The sequence below is a fragment of the Anguilla rostrata genome, chromosome 1 (genome assembly GCF_018555375.3).
Source record: "Anguilla rostrata isolate EN2019 chromosome 1, ASM1855537v3, whole genome shotgun sequence".
Classification (NCBI taxonomy): Eukaryota; Metazoa; Chordata; class Actinopteri; order Anguilliformes; family Anguillidae; genus Anguilla; species Anguilla rostrata.
The window spans coordinates 54,269,996-54,285,706 of record NC_057933.1 but is presented as its reverse complement, the minus strand read 5'-3'; the positions used below and the strand labels follow the sequence as shown (position 1 = coordinate 54,285,706).

At 42.3% G+C, this 15,711-nt stretch overlaps 1 long non-coding RNA gene across 5 annotated transcripts; it reads left to right on the top strand.

The window, feature by feature from the left end:
- The first annotated feature begins 7,128 nt into the window (after positions 1-7,128).
- LOC135259076 (uncharacterized) lies at positions 7,129-15,187 on the top strand. Of its 5 annotated transcripts, none has more exons than XR_010331193.1 (3): positions 7,129-7,576; positions 9,933-12,302; positions 12,993-15,187. It is a non-coding gene; the product is annotated as an uncharacterized LOC135259076 (long non-coding RNA). The 5 variants fall into 5 exon arrangements; XR_010331186.1 differs by lacking the exon at positions 7,129-7,576 and adding an exon at positions 7,759-7,910; XR_010331188.1 differs by lacking the exon at positions 7,129-7,576 and having other exon boundaries at positions 9,457-10,932; positions 11,411-12,302.
- Positions 15,188-15,711: the final 524 nt, after the last annotated feature.

Here is a 15,711-nt window from a genome sequence, read left to right as displayed (position 1 = left end):
GTTTGAGCTGACAAGGAAAACAAAGAAACAGCAAACTTTAAATCCAATATCCTGGTGTTCATGTTAAGAAAGAATCACCAACACAGTGTGAATGTGTGTGCCAACCCGGCTGTCTTTCTTCTTGCTTATGTGTGTCTGGTGTGTGTTATACTGCACTTTAGGAATTGTGTTGTCTTCAACTCCCCCACCAGGCGGGCAGTGAGAACCTGTTGGAGTCCAGATATTTCAGATTTTTGCTGACTGACAGTTGCAGTTTATACTGCGGCTGAGCCAGTCATATAAACACCACCGCCAGGCTGCGATTGGTAGCCGGGTGGCATGCGGAGTTGAGGGATCTCTGCTGTGGAGGAGATGGAGGATGAAAGGTCACTCTGCAGTAGCCTAAACACTGTGAGGCTGCTATTTTCTTTGAGGAGGGAGCTAAAGGTCATAAATCAATAGCACTCGAGATTAGTAAAGTCCAATGCATGTATTGAATATCATGTACATTTTGATTACCCGGATGGTTAATTAAACCTGATAGATGTAGCACTCAAACTGTGATAAAAAAATGCAAGAGTTCTAGATACGACTCAATGAGCTGAATGAGTAAACGGTTATTTTTATGATTTAAAAGCTAACATTAAAGCGGCATCTCAGCCAAAGTCTGATAGTGGCACTGAGAGAACAAACTTTTTTCTTTTTTCTCCAAATTTTGACATAGCCAAATACTTGCACTGTCCAACTACAAAACACAGAAGCAGGGTAAGATGGCAGTGCCCAACATTTCCTGTTTGTGCAGCTGTAGATATGTTCTGGCAAACCAATTACGCTAAGATTGCTGAAAAAACAATACTGTTTTTTGCTGCAGCGATTTGTTTTAGCAATGTTCAAACAACATTGGTAGTTTATGAATATTAATGAATGACAACATCCATGGCAAGGTGTAATGTAAATGACCAGACTTATTCACAAATACTGATAGACTTCAGCTAAACAATAGAGTGACATAACTTTCAACATTAAGGAAACAGTTAACCATCTGGTAGGCTAGTAAACATAATCAGTGACATCACCATCTGTATAGGACACTCCTGTTGCTAAGCTCTACCCCTGTGGTCATACCAGTAAATTAATTCCTGGGAGGTTCCAAAGCATCAGTGGGCATGATGGCTTTTCTCTACTGATGGAACAGTGAGCTTTCATGAAACGGAAAATAGATGCAGTTACCATATGCTACCAGTCACTCATGGATTTGAGCCAAATCTTTATGTTCAGCAATTGTGAATTTAGCTTCTCCCATTACAATGTTCAGAAATACCTTATTGCAATCACTACTAGTTTGTCATTTGTCACTTTTTCCTAACTTAATGTACGGTGGCCGACAAGGGCAAACTTGCTACAATGGCCCAAAACATTTCCATTAGGAGAAACGTGCTGCAGCTTCAGAAACAATGGCAATTCAAAAACACATAAGAAAATCCAAAACAAATACAACAACGGAAATGTGCTGCAAATGAGAAAACATGCTGCAGAAAGCCAAAACAAATACATTAACAGCAAACACGCTGCAAATACAGAAACGATGCAAAATCAAAAACACACAAACTCCGAAAACAAATGCAACAGAAAAACGGTGCATATCCAGTCAACACAACGGAAGTTCTCCAGAAGAGAAATACTGTGATCATATGTGGAGACGATGTAGAGGAGAGAAAACTAAATGCAATCAAAACAGTCGGGTCTCCTGGAAAGTAGTCAGCTACCACTACGGATAACGTTAGCTAGAGTTAAATGCAAGATCTGGCACACAATGTTGTCGCTAGCAAGCTCTTGTAGAAGTCAAAGTCTCTAGCACGCCAACGCTAGCTACGTAAATCTGTTGCTCTTTTATAATATTGTAAAAGACTAAGGCCAAATGAAAAAAAAAAAAAAACCTACCTTTTCATGTAGCCTCTTTAATTAATTCATTTTTTTAATCAATTTTTTTCTCTTCTGGAGAACTTCCATTGTGTTGACTGGATATGCAGCGTTTTTCTGTTGCATTAGTTTTTGGAGTTTGTATGTTTTTGATTTTGCATAGTTTTTTTTTTTTTCATTTGCAGTACGTTTCCGTTGTGTTTGTTTTGGATTTTCGTATGTGTTTCTGAATTGGCATCGTTTCTGAAGCTGCAGCACGTTTCTCCTAATGGACATGTTTTGGGCGGTTGTAGCGCATTTGCCCTTGTCGGCCACCGTATTAATGTCATAAAATAACTTTAGGAGCCAGTGTTTGTAGCTGAAGATCAGCTCTCTCTGGCCACAGCAGCAAAGGCTATATCCATGAGAAAAGCATTTAAGCAAATATTGTGCTTTATAAATTAATCCAATCGTGCGCTAGAGAGCTCAGAATTACAGAATTCTACCATTTAGAAAATTCTGGGTTTGGGACTTTCCCACCCCATATAATATACTGTTTTGCAATAATTCTCTTATGAGACTTAAATGTTTAAACATTTAGGTGTTTAAATGTTTTGTAATACTTATTTTACATGATTTAAGTGTTAAAACATGGTGTTTAAAACCAATGTAATTCCAATGTAAATAGGTTGAAACAGCTTCTGTTTAACATAATTACAGTAGTAATCTAATATATGTGTTGTCTCAAGCTATCATCTAGATCAGTGTTCCTGAATGTCATTTTTTGTGATTTAAGGTTAATTTAAAAGCAGGCCTGAACCATTCTGAAAATAATATGCCATGTTTCAATGCAGTCCAACTCACTTTGTGGAGGATAATAATAATATAAAAATTCAGCCATTTTTCAAAGGTTAGGGGTATCTGTACACTGGATTTTCATTTACCAGCTACTCCCAACAAATTTACAGTAATGCAGTAAGGAATTGTCTCTCTTAGTGCAGAAACTAATCTTGCATCATGTTTAAGTGCCCCCTTGGCTGTGTAATAGTCCATTTTAAAGCATATCCCTATGCATATCCTACTGTACTTCCATTTGGGGGAATAACTTTAGAACAGGTGAGGGAAATTCTGGCCTGGAGGGCCAGTGTGTGTGCAGGTTTTGCTTTCTACCAATTACCCTGGCGAAATGAGCTAATTGGCTGGGTACTCCAACACTGGTTCACTTGTAGATTAGATTACAGGACAGTGTTTCATACAGGGACACCAGAACAGTCTTTGGCTGTCATTCATGTTCTTATAAAGAAATGTAACTAAAATTTTAGATGGCAGAATTGTTTGTAATAATTACATAATTTAGGCCAGAAGATGGCATGAAAACCAAAAACAGACACGGCCCTCATTGCCCTCTTCTGCTTTGTAATCTAGATTTAGTTCCATATTGCGTGTGGTCAGCCCATGTGAAATATGCAAAGTCAGCTCCTTAACCCTCCATCTGGAGCAAGACAGCAAGTCTATAAAACTGCAGACTTCGGGCAGTGCAATGGCCCAGAATCTTTTGTTACACCAAAATAGCTCTTGAACACTAACCTCCTGAGAAAATTCTGCAAAAAAGGAGAAAGTTCTTCACAAATTATGTTTTTTAGCTAAAGAAAAAGAAAGAATGGTGTGCTCCAGTGTTCCTTATTTTGGGCCAGTCCCTGTGAAGGAGTTTTTTACCAATGGTTTTTAGATATTGTTTTTGTTGCATTAATGAAAAGTTGATTAAATACGACATTTATGTTTGAAGTTTACACATTGATATCTTTGCTCAAACTCTACCTTTAACAAATAATTAGATGTTATGCTTAGAATTCTGTTTTAAATTGATTGAGGAGGACTAGTGTTACTGCTTGTTGCAGTAAGGTTCATTAAGCCAGTAAAAAAACCAACAGGACTAAATTTGACGACTATTGTCAGCACCAGTAAACATTTCATTGAATATATTTACTACAAAACATTACAAAGATTCTACTAAGTTTTGGAGTTAGTGTTTTCTGTCTCACAAACCATCTCCCTCTCTGACTGGGCGGTGGGGAAGGTGGGAGCAATAGGAGGGGCGGGGGGTCATGGCAAGATGCACTAGCGTCCTCTACCAGGCAGGTTTACTACTATTCCAATGGTTTTAAATTCAGCATCACAATAATTCATGTGTCAAGAGTGCCCAAATTCTGCATTGCAGATGATAAATTTTGGAACACAGCATTACTTCTGATGTATGTTATTGACATATAGTTCATGTCCTGCCACTTGAATTCAGCAGAAGCTTCTTCGTCATGATGAGTCTAATCCCACATTGTTTACTGCACCACAGAGCACTCTGGAGAAGATTAAAAGTGATTCTGAGAATTGGTTTGGTTGCCATTAAATTAATTCAGTTCAAATGTGTATGGAGTTTCAGTGGCGACCACCACCAGCCGCTCAACAAAGTAATATCTTACCCCAAAAGACTTTGGCAGAAGGCAGTAGCAAGGAACAGACGATACAGAGTAAAGGCTTTTCTTAGAAGTCTTGGACAACTTCTGCTCATGGATCCTCATTTGTCTGTGTGTTTGAAAAAAACCTTGTACAGACTAAACAACCATAAATAATTTGAAACACCACAGGAATATTAAAACCTGATGCATGGAAGGTTATCCAATCAACCTTTTCTCCAGCTCCAGAACAACAAGGAACAAATACTACAAATGGCAGCAGACATTACTGGCTTCTTTCACACAAAGCAGTATGCAGACTTACTGCACGTAGTTCAAAAACACTGTGAAACAGAGTCAGTTTTTCCATTAGCGAAGCATTCACTGACATTATAAAATTATATAATCTGCTTTTTCACAAGCAATTTATAGTGTAGAGGTTTGAAGGCTTTTAATGTTTTCAAATCTGGTCTCTAGAAAGAAAAGAAAAATAATTACAACCTTAATGCTACATTTTGAAATGCATTTCAAAGCATGGCATAAAACAATGCACACTCTGTGATCTGCAACAAGTATTAATAATAATAATAATAATGACACATTTAATGTATAATGCTTGTGATGGACTGGCAACTTGTCCAGGGTGTATTCCTGCCTCTCGCCTAATGCATGCTGGGATAGACACAAGCACCTCCTGTGACCCTGACCAAGATAAGCAAGTTAGATTGTGGATGGATGGATGGGAATTTATAATGCACCTTTCATTGAAGAACAGTTTCAGGGTGCTACATGGTGCTACAGGGACAACATTAAAGGCCAGACAAACATCACACAAAAAGAAAAAAAAAAAACTTTTTAGGATGACTAAAACAGTCCAGAGACTGAGGTGCCCTTGCAGCTGAAGGTTCCATCCCCTATTGAGCTAAAGGGATGTGAAGGAGCAAGCTGTTTCTTGACTTGAGGTTCCAGGCAGAGTTTTGGGGTGTGAGCAGTTCCTTTAGGTAGGGAGGGGCATTTGCATAAGTGTCAGGAGAAGGATTTTGAATGTCAGGAGAAGGATTTTAATTCAATCCTGCAGGTGACTGGAAGCCAGTGCAGAGATGTGAAAATTGGGGTGATGTGATGGTGCTTCTGTACTCTCATCAGAATCCTGGCAGCACTGTTCTGACTGCACTGGCGCCGCTGAAGGCCCCTGCCAGGGATCATATTAAAGAGAGCCTTATAGTAGTCCAGCCTTGAAGAGAGGACGGCATGAACAAGGGCATTTTGTCTTTTTAAAAATATCTGTTTGTGTACATAGGCAAAATAGGCAAACATTATTCTCCAATAAGACATGTTGAAGGCTACAATGTAGCTCAAAGTCTTTCGGATGAAGGAAAATTTAAGCTTACGACACCTAAAGAAAAATATATAACTAAAATGTCACTAGCAAATAAAGTTATTAATTCCCAAATGTTTACGTCACACCTCAAAAACTAGAGTCAACTCTCTCATTTCTGCTGTGTTATAGTTTGTGGAGGCTCAGACTCATTAAGAATTTGGTGGTGTTGGTTCCATCAGTGGTGCATCATTGAGTCACCTGTACGCTTCCATTTTTGGTCATTTTCCCAAGATGGAGAGAAAGAGGGAGGGAGGAAAACAGGAATCATGATGTAGAAGAGAGACAGAGAAGGGCAGTGAGAGGGGTGCACCTGGACAGAAACAGATGACAGGTGGGAAGGACTCCACCTCCACAGAGCACAGAAACAGACTCGGCATAAAATGTATTATTTTTTCTGATAAGCATTTAAACATCCCTGTTCCTCATGACAGCTAAGCCGTTACAGTATATCAGGCTTCGCCTCACTACCTTCAGTGAGGGGCACCTAATTTCATTCTGAGCCTCCCTGAGTGGCGTGTATCCGTACTTAAGCTGCATTTCCATGTTTGATTTAAGATCTTGTGTAGCCGATCAGAGAAACTCTCATTCGGCGCACTGTATTTTGTTTATGTTGGATGCCGCATTGTTTCCCCATGGGTCATGGTATTCGATGCGGCATTATGAGTAAAGTGGGGTGACGCCAAACATTCCCTCCTGTAGCTTGCATTTACTTAAATACGTTTTCTGTATCTGTTGGGTATTAGAGACAGTGCATCAAAGAGGATCTGCATCGCTATCAATAAGCAGCCTCATGCATTTTTCATCATTCAAATACCTTCTAGCTTTCTGTATGGATACACCCTGCCTATCACCGTGACAACAAAAGCTCAATTCATAAATATTACAGAGTATCTGGGAAGTGTTCCTGTCCTTTTCTGTCACCTCCACACTCCTGCTGCATAAACCATCTCATTTGAGGTGTGCTTTCACAGGCAGATTTGTCAAGATTTGTAATCTCCAAGTCATTTTAGTCTTTGGACAATTGGTTCTGTGTGTGTGCGCGTGTGTGTGTGCATGTGTCTGTGTGTGTACACATTTCATTTTCTTCTGTAAGTCTTTTTATCATTGTCAGTAAACTGAGACAGTAGCAGCACATGAACATATTGATAGCATAACAGGGCTCGCGCTGATGAGATTCTGCCACAGAGGGCGAGGGCCCCGCTTGAGTTGGTGCAGGTGTACGTTGGAGTACAGTCCCAGACCCAGTGCCAGGTCTAGCCAACCATGTCTCCCATAACAGATAATTCTCTATCAGACGTGTTTCAATGCTATTTCAGTATTAATGGACATTTTCGATTGACTTAAACCGTTTTGTGTGTGATGAAGGGAATGTTAGGTACTTTCTGAAGTTTCTGACAACCTGCCAGCTTTATAATGGCAGTGTTAGGATACAGAAAGTTTGTGCTGTAGGAGACAGACAGATTTGTGTATTCCAAAACCTCACGTGCATGTGAGAGTCCGCCATTGTTTTACAAAGACAACCAATAAGACACAGTGGTAGAAATTGCAGCCTATAGGGCAACTCTGTATAACAAACAACCAATCAGAGTTCATGCTGTATTCTGCGCACAAATTTGAATATATGTAAATGTAACTGTATAAACTCCACAAACTCTAACAGTTGAATTGAACATTTTTGTGTGAATCCCTGTTGCTGGCTTTCTGTATAATAAATGCTTCCTGATTTTTAAACACTAACTTCGGATCTGCTTCTACCTGGAACGACGGTCACTATTGTTCTTGGCAACATTTCTGGTTACCAACAATTTGGCGCTGCGAGCAGGGTGGATTCGTCTTCCAGAACTTCGTTGTTTTCCTGACCAAAAAAGTGAGTAAACGGGTTTTACTACCATTGGCTTGGCGAATTGGACGGCAAAACTGCGGAAGTCTGGAACGCTCCACCTAGTGGTACGATAACGTATATCTTGACCGGTGTAGAAGCGATCAGTTGTTTGTGCTTAAAAACTGTGTCTTTTGGTATAACGTCTGTGTAACATTACACGATTGTTTGTTATAAATATCAGTGCTGATGTGTTACCAGTGCTGCTGACTGTGATATAGGCCTGTGTATTAAGCCTATTGTGACCGGGTGTTTGTGAGTCACCCCTGCCTATGGAAAGTGTGAATCCAGGCTAAATTCTACACGTGGTTGCGTGGCCGTGGTAAGCGAGTGTGTCGCCCACAGCACAGAAGTGATTAATTTTCACTACTGAGTATTAGGTCGAAGATACCTAAGAAGCGCAAAGCCGCATCTTTGTTTGTTCGTTTAAGGGAGAGTCAGTCAGTGACGCCCCGGGCCCAGGGTTGAGAGACGGAGTTTCTTTCACGTGGGTAGTCTGTCTCTGTTTCAGGTCGTGAGAGAGCGTGTGTGTCGCACTCCCGACAAGTTTTGTGGACATTATTGAATTTTACGTTTAATATTGGCCTCTTAGTCTTTATTGTTTCGTGTTGGTTGTCTTTAGTAACCTATTAGCCAGTAACGTGCGTTTATACAGAGAGACGTAACTTATTACCAACAAAGTATAATTCGCGAGCAAAAATGGCCCCAAACAAGGAGAATGCAAACGGGAGTATAACCACATATCTGCAGCAAAAGTATGTAAAGCAAGCAAAGGCGATGAGTAAAAATGGCTGGGACCCCGAAGGATCCACGCCGGATTCCTTAGAATGGTGGGGGAAACAAAAAAAGAATAGGACGGCTTACGGTACCATTGTACTAATTACGGAGCATATGAGGCTCATAGAGAAGTGTGACGAAATGTATAATCGGCTACAAGCACAAGATACGAAATTAGCTGGTCTGCGTAAGAAGATAGAATCTCTTGAGAACAAAGGCAACAGCTCTGACCAGAGCACAGCGCTTGCGTGCATTCCGACTGAAATAAAAGGTGTTCCATCTTTGTCACACTATAACTGACCCACTGTATTTTGAAAAGGAGAATAAAACGGTGCCCATGGCACCTATGGTTACTAAAATTCGCGGTAGAGGAAATGAACAACGACTGCATGTTGATCACGTTCCTTTAAGCCTGATCGAAATGAGAGCTTTATTAAAGGATTTGCCGAATCTTAATGCGCAAGACGACAATTTACCGTTTTGGCGACAACTAAATGAGCTACAGCGTAGCATGTCTCTACACCCTCTAGACATGTTTTCAGTTGTGCGTGCAAAATGTCCAGTTTCAAGCTGGAACAAAATTGAACCAGCTGATCTCCGACAGGAACCATGGGCATCTGGCCCCTGGGCGAATCATAATGAATTACAAAACGCGATTACCGGTTTCTGCGAGGCTGTAAAGACTGCTTTAGGTAAAGGTGCGCCAAAATGGCATTGTTTCACGGCAGTAGTACAAAATAGCTTGCCCTTTGCTGAATACGCCGATCGGAAGTATGAAGCATTTGAAACGCATTGTGGCTTCCCTAATCCAAATAGAGACATGGCTGTTTTTACGCAACAATTACTGGCAGAGGCTGCCCCGCATATTCAGAAGGTACTAGCAATCGGCATACACCCGGGTAATACGTTTAGTGACATTGTTTCGTGGGCCTCGCGATTAGAGGAACAGATACGGAAGAAGAGTTCAACTTTACATCCCATTGCTGCTGTTCGCTACAACTCTCTGAAGTGCGATAATTGTGGGAAAACGGGCCATAGTACGGATCGATGCAAAGGGAGGGACTATAGGAGAAGTAGGCGTAACACCCCCAAACAAAGAAGCAGATAAATGCTTTCGATGTGGAGAACAGGGACATCGAGCGCCACAATGTTTAGCTGCCCTACCTAAGGCGCACGCCTCCAGTGGAGAATACGCAACCTCAGACAAAGAAGCTGGGCCTATCGCGCACTGCTCCAATGACGATTACGCGCATTTGAACCGAGAACAACTTGTCGCCATGTTAAACAGTTTGAAAGCATAGGAATTACCGGCCTCCTTTTCAGTCAGTAGTATAGAAACTCAGGCTCATTGCAGACCGTATCTTAGTGCGTGGGTAGGAGGCCGGCCATGCGATATGCTAATTGATACTGGCGCTTCTGTTTCTATCACTGACCTACCGCTCCCTTGTACAAAGCATTCCATTGATCTTGCTGGCATTGGGGGTAATTCTGTCCGCGCATATAAATCCTTTCCAGTACTTGTGGAATCCAATAATGCTTATTGGACACAATCATTTTTCATTTGTAGGACTGCAGAAGGTACCATCCTCGGTTCTGACGGCATGAGATTACTGAAAGCTACTGTTGCATACTCGCCTATGGCTTTATCAGTTTGTGACGCTTCTCATAAACGCAAGACATTGCCATTAGCTGCTCTTTCCCATACTGCTATAGCATCTGTTGCAACACCTATTGTCCATTCCTGGGATTTGACTAACAAGTTCCAAGCTTTATGTGCAACATTCCCTGCATGCTGGTCTGTGCACAAACTGGATTGTGGAGCTGCACCATTACCACCACTTGAGGTAACAGGGACTATGCCCTCACCTGTGAAACAATACCCGATTAAACCAGAAGCTGCTCAAGCAGTTGGCTCAATCATTCAGTCCTTGCTTTCACAGGAGGTCATTGAGCCATGTGTCTCACCCTGTAATTCTCCTGTCTGGCCTGTGCAAAAACCAGATGGCTCATGGCGCCTGACAATTGATTACAGAACGGTTAATGCTGCTGCAGACAAACTTGCTCCAATTGTTTCTGACCCAAACACGCTGCTTGCTGATATCAAACCTAGTCACTGTATATTTTCTGTGATAGACATTGCCAATGGATTCTGGGCCCTGCCTGTTGCTGAAAACTCAAGAGCTTGGTTTGCCTTCACACACCAGAACACGCAATACACATGGAAACGCATGCCTCAGGGCTTTCATAACAGCCCTACGCTTTTCCATCGCGCAATGGCCAAGATTCTAGCAACAGTTTCATGGTCTCAGTATGAAGGAACACAGTGCCTCCAATATGTTGATGATATTCTCTTGGCTTCTTCTGACCCTGTCTCTCATTTCCAGGCTCTGGAAGCTTTACTCAAAGCTTTGGAAAAATACAATATGAAAGCAAGTCCAAAGAAGGCCCAAATCGCACAAGACGCTGTCCAGTATTTGGGCTTTACCATATCCCAGGGCTCGAAGCAACTCACTGTTGACCGGAGAACTGCTATTGCCACTGCTCCGCGTCCCCGCACTGTCCGTGATGTTCGTAAGATTCTGGGACTTTTTAACTTCTGCAGGAACCACATACCTGACTTTTCTGTTATTGCAACACCAATCAATGCTCTTTTGAAGGGCTCCCATCGCCCATTGGAGACCGTTGATTGGACAACCGAGTGTGAAGATGCATTCAGCACTCTCAAATCTGCTCTCACGTCTGCCCCTACTTTAGGTTTCCCTTGTTCTGACCTCCCGTTCTTTCTATGGTCAGCTGTGAAACAAGGCCACATGACAGCCGTTCTTACTCAGCCCCATGGAGGCATACAACGCCCCGTTGCTTACTATTCTTCTCGCCTGGATTCTGTCGCTTCTGGTCTTTCCCCTTGCTTACAGGAAGTGCAGGCTGCCGCCACAGCAGTAACGGTCTCCGCTGCACTAGTCTCAGGAGCTCCACTCTCTGTCAATGTCTCTCATGCTGTGCATAACATACTAACCCAAGGCCGTTTCTCTCGTGTTTCAGCAGCCAGGTGGACTAGATGGGAAGCCATCTTGTTAGCTCCGCTTATCACACTCATCCACTCCCCAGCTGTGAACCCAGCCACTCTCTTACCTGTCGAGGGAGACGGGGAGCCACATGAGTGCCCATTGTCTCCAGAACACCCATCCAATTCAGACATCTCTGAAACACCTCTTTCTGACAATGATTTCTCACTTTTTGTTGATGGATCTCGTTTTTACAATGGGGCCCACCCAGTTACAGGATATGCAGTTGTTGACATTGCTGGTCAGGTAATGGCATCAGGCCGCCTTCCAAGTTCAGATTCAGCACAGGTGGCTGAACTTGTTGCCCTCACTCATGCCTGTGAGTTGGGTTCTGGGAAACGACTTACTATATACACTGATTCCAGGTATGCATTTGGTGTTGTCCATGACTTTATGGTTAACTGGTCATCTCGGGGTTTCCTGACTTCATCAGGTACCCCGATAAAAAATGGGGGGGTTGTTCAGAATCTCATAACTGCCTCTAAACTACCAAACAAACTAGCAGTTGTAAAAGTGAAAGCGCACACTAAAGGACAAGATGCAATCAGCTTGGGTAACCACTGGGCAGATGAAGCTGCCAAAGCAGCAGCTTTAAATGACTCCCTGCCTACTTACAAAATTGCAGCTATTGACATGTCGGGTCCAACTAACATTGACATAGCTAAACTACAGGATGCCTGTACAAGAGCTGAAAAATGGACGTGGATTGAAAATGCATGCACAACATTTGGCACACACAGGACGGGAAAGTTGTTGCCCCTCAGAGCATCCTTTCATTGCTTTGTGAAGTATACCATGGCATTGCACACAATGGAGAAAGAACAATGCGGCACAACATGTCACTTCATTGGTGGTCTCCCAAAATGACCAAGGTAATGAAAGATTTCGTTAGGCGTTGCATCATTTGTGCAAAAAGCAATCAAGGTCCAAAAATAAAGTAATGATGAAACACCAGCCACGGCCTACTGGACCCTTTCAGCAAATCCAGATGGATTTCATTGGCCCTCTTCCAAAGAGCCATGGAAAAGAACACTGTCTCGTTCTCATAGACCACTTCACACGCTGGGTAGAAGTTTACCCTGTAGCCTGTGCAAATGCCGCAACCACGGCAAAAATAATCGCATCTGAATTCTGCCCACGCTGGGGCCTTCCCTGCTACATAGACTCAGACCAAGGGACCCACTTCACCGGTAAAGTAATGAAACAGGTATGTTCGTACCTGGGAATCAAACAAAAATTCCACTGCCCTTACCATCCTCAAAGTTCAGGTCTGGTCGAAAGAACAAATCGAACACTGAAAGAAAAGCTGACCAAGGTGTTGCTGTCGAAGGGGGAAGCTGGGTCCAAGGCCTCCCAGCTGCACTCATGGCGATGAGAGCAACCCCTAATGCAGTAACTGAACTGTCTCCCTACGAACTAGTGACTGGCAGAGCCATGTCACTAGCCCCTGGCCTTTGTAAGGGGTCAGAAGACTCTCTTATAGTGGGAGATGCATTGCTGAAGTATTGCCAAAACTTGAATGAAGCGGTGAAAACCTAACCTCCCAGGCTTTGTCATTACAGACTCTGAAAGATAAACAAAAGGAGGGGGGGCAAGAATCGCAGACATATGAACCTGGACAATGGGTTATGATAAGAGCCCCTCATCCTAGATCTTTCCAACCTCGATGGCAAGGACCACACCAGGTCTTACTAACCTCTGAGACTGCTCTTCGAGTTACAGGCATCCCGGTCTGGATCCACCAATCCCGGACCAAACCATGCCCATCACCCGAAGACCTCAAAAAGCCTGAAGAACTCCCTGCCACGGACGACTGCAGCCTTCACGAATCAGGTGCAAACGTTCCAATTTTTTCACATACTCAACCAAATTGAGCATTCAAGTTATGCTCCCATCCAACATGCTGAATTCATTTGTAATTATAATCACAGTTTTGAGCCATGGTGGAGTAAGTGCTGTGGACAATAACATTTACATGCAATTAGTTCACATGACAGCCAAACATGCAAATAAGACTGGCTGCTATGTCTGTGGATTAATACCACATTCTGTCGCACTTGGTGTTCCAATGATGTCCGTACCTATCGCCTCCAAGTATAACACTGCAGATAGCGATAGCAAAAGTGAACTTGTTACCAGACCTAAACATATATGTGATCCTGAACCCATTAACATTGCTCTGTCTCTTGGCCCATATCTGTGGTGCCTCAAACAAAATGGCTCTATTTATGTTGGAGACCCTGGACTGCAATACGGTTATTAACTACCATGATAAACCTGTACAAAACCACACAGCTATGGGAGTCTATTGGGTTTGTGGGAACAATGCCTATTCTGAGTTGCCTAATTCATGGTCTGGTATCTGCGCCTTAGGACATTTGGTCCCGGCCATGAGAATTACATCTATTCTACCGGACCGAGTCAGATATGAAAGATCAACTGACGTCTTTGGAACTCACCATCAGTCTGTTTGGAACAGAGCACTTGGTGCTCTCATTCCTACTTATGGGGTTATGTCCGCTCTAGATCAAATTGGCGACCTCTCCAAAGAGGTAGAGCTTTTGGCCAATAGCACGGCATTAGGTCTAGGCAAAATTTCAGAGGAATTGACAGCTGTCAGAGTGATGGCTCTACAGAACAGAGCTGCATTAGATTATATCCTCTCAGCTCAGGGTGGGACATGTAAAATAATTGGCATCGAATGCTGTTCCTATATTCCCGATAATCAGGATGACCTGAAACGTGTGATCTCAAAAATCAATAATGTTTCCCGGTCCGCACATGAAATATCACCTACAACACCTGGTTTTCTTGAATGGTTATCGAGCTATTTGGGTGACCTTGGCAAAATTGTAGTTGAATACATTTTTCTGATTATACTGGGATTAACTGTACTGGCATTGATAATTAAAGGTGTGAAATTAATTTTCGTACAGTTAATCTGTGGTAAAACTAATGAGCAAACCACACAAGTTGTTCACTATACAAAGACTCCGACAGCATACATAATATAGAACCAAGTTGTAATAACTTGGGAGTACTTGATAATGCCCTCACATGGTATTCTGTTTTCTTCCTCATATGCCGGAGAGGACACTCCCATGACACCATACCGGCGCCGAGGACACCACCCTCCAAGACCATGTTGCTGCAAACCAGGAGTAAATTGCAAGAAATCCCACCAAGCCTTGAATCGAGCCTTCCCTACCAAACCAATGTCACTATCCATCCAGCCAGCAACAGAAGGACTTTTTCTTTACAAGTTATGTTCTTGGAGTACATCTCGTTCGCCCGTAAGGGGGACGTGAGGGAATTTTGCCTGAAGTTTTCCTAACACAGGTTTTTGACAGGTTTTCGCCCTCACCCTGAACAATGACTAAATAAATGTAACTGTAAAATTGACTTAACCATGAGATTCATGTTGTGTCAAAAGGAGGGACTGTTAGGATACAGAAAGTTTGTGCTGTAGGAGACAGACAGATTTGTGTATTCCAAAACCTCACGTGCATGTGAGAGTCCGCCATTGTTTTACAAAGACAACCAATAAGACACAGTGGTAGAAATTGCAGCCTATAGGGCAACTCTGTATAACAAACAACCAATCAGAGTTCATGCTGTATTCTGCGCACAAATTTGAATATATGTAAATGTAACTGTATAAACTCCACAAACTCTAACAGTTGAATTGAACATTTTTGTGTGAATCCCTGTTGCTGGCTTTCTGTATAATAAATGCTTCCTGATTTTTAAACACTAACTTCGGATCTGCTTCTACCTGGAACGACGGTCACTATTGTTCTTGGCAACATTTCTGGTTACCAACAGCAGGTATAAGGGATTTCACCAGTGTATGGTTCAAAGCAAGGAGATAAACTTCAGGTAACTGCAAAACAACTTGTACAGCTGTGGTATGTTTCCAAAGGTTGTACATACAAACACAATTATTTTATTACATTTATTCACAATTATAACCATAAATGTTAATTTTATATTGTGCAGGTACTTATTTCCTTGAGCAAAGCGGGTTGCATGTGACAAAGAAAATAATTCTAACTGAAAGTAAGATTAAACAAAATTTAGAAACAAAAATGGGGAAATATACACATGTACGTACAACCTCTGGAGGCAAATCATTGCTGTTCAAGCTGCTTGGAATTACTATAAGCGTACTTTCCTGCTTTAAACTGTGAACTCACAAAATCCCCGGTACCACCACCTGTGCCAAACCTGGCAGGTCATCATAAACTTCTGTATCTAATACATCCTTCATTAAACAAAAAC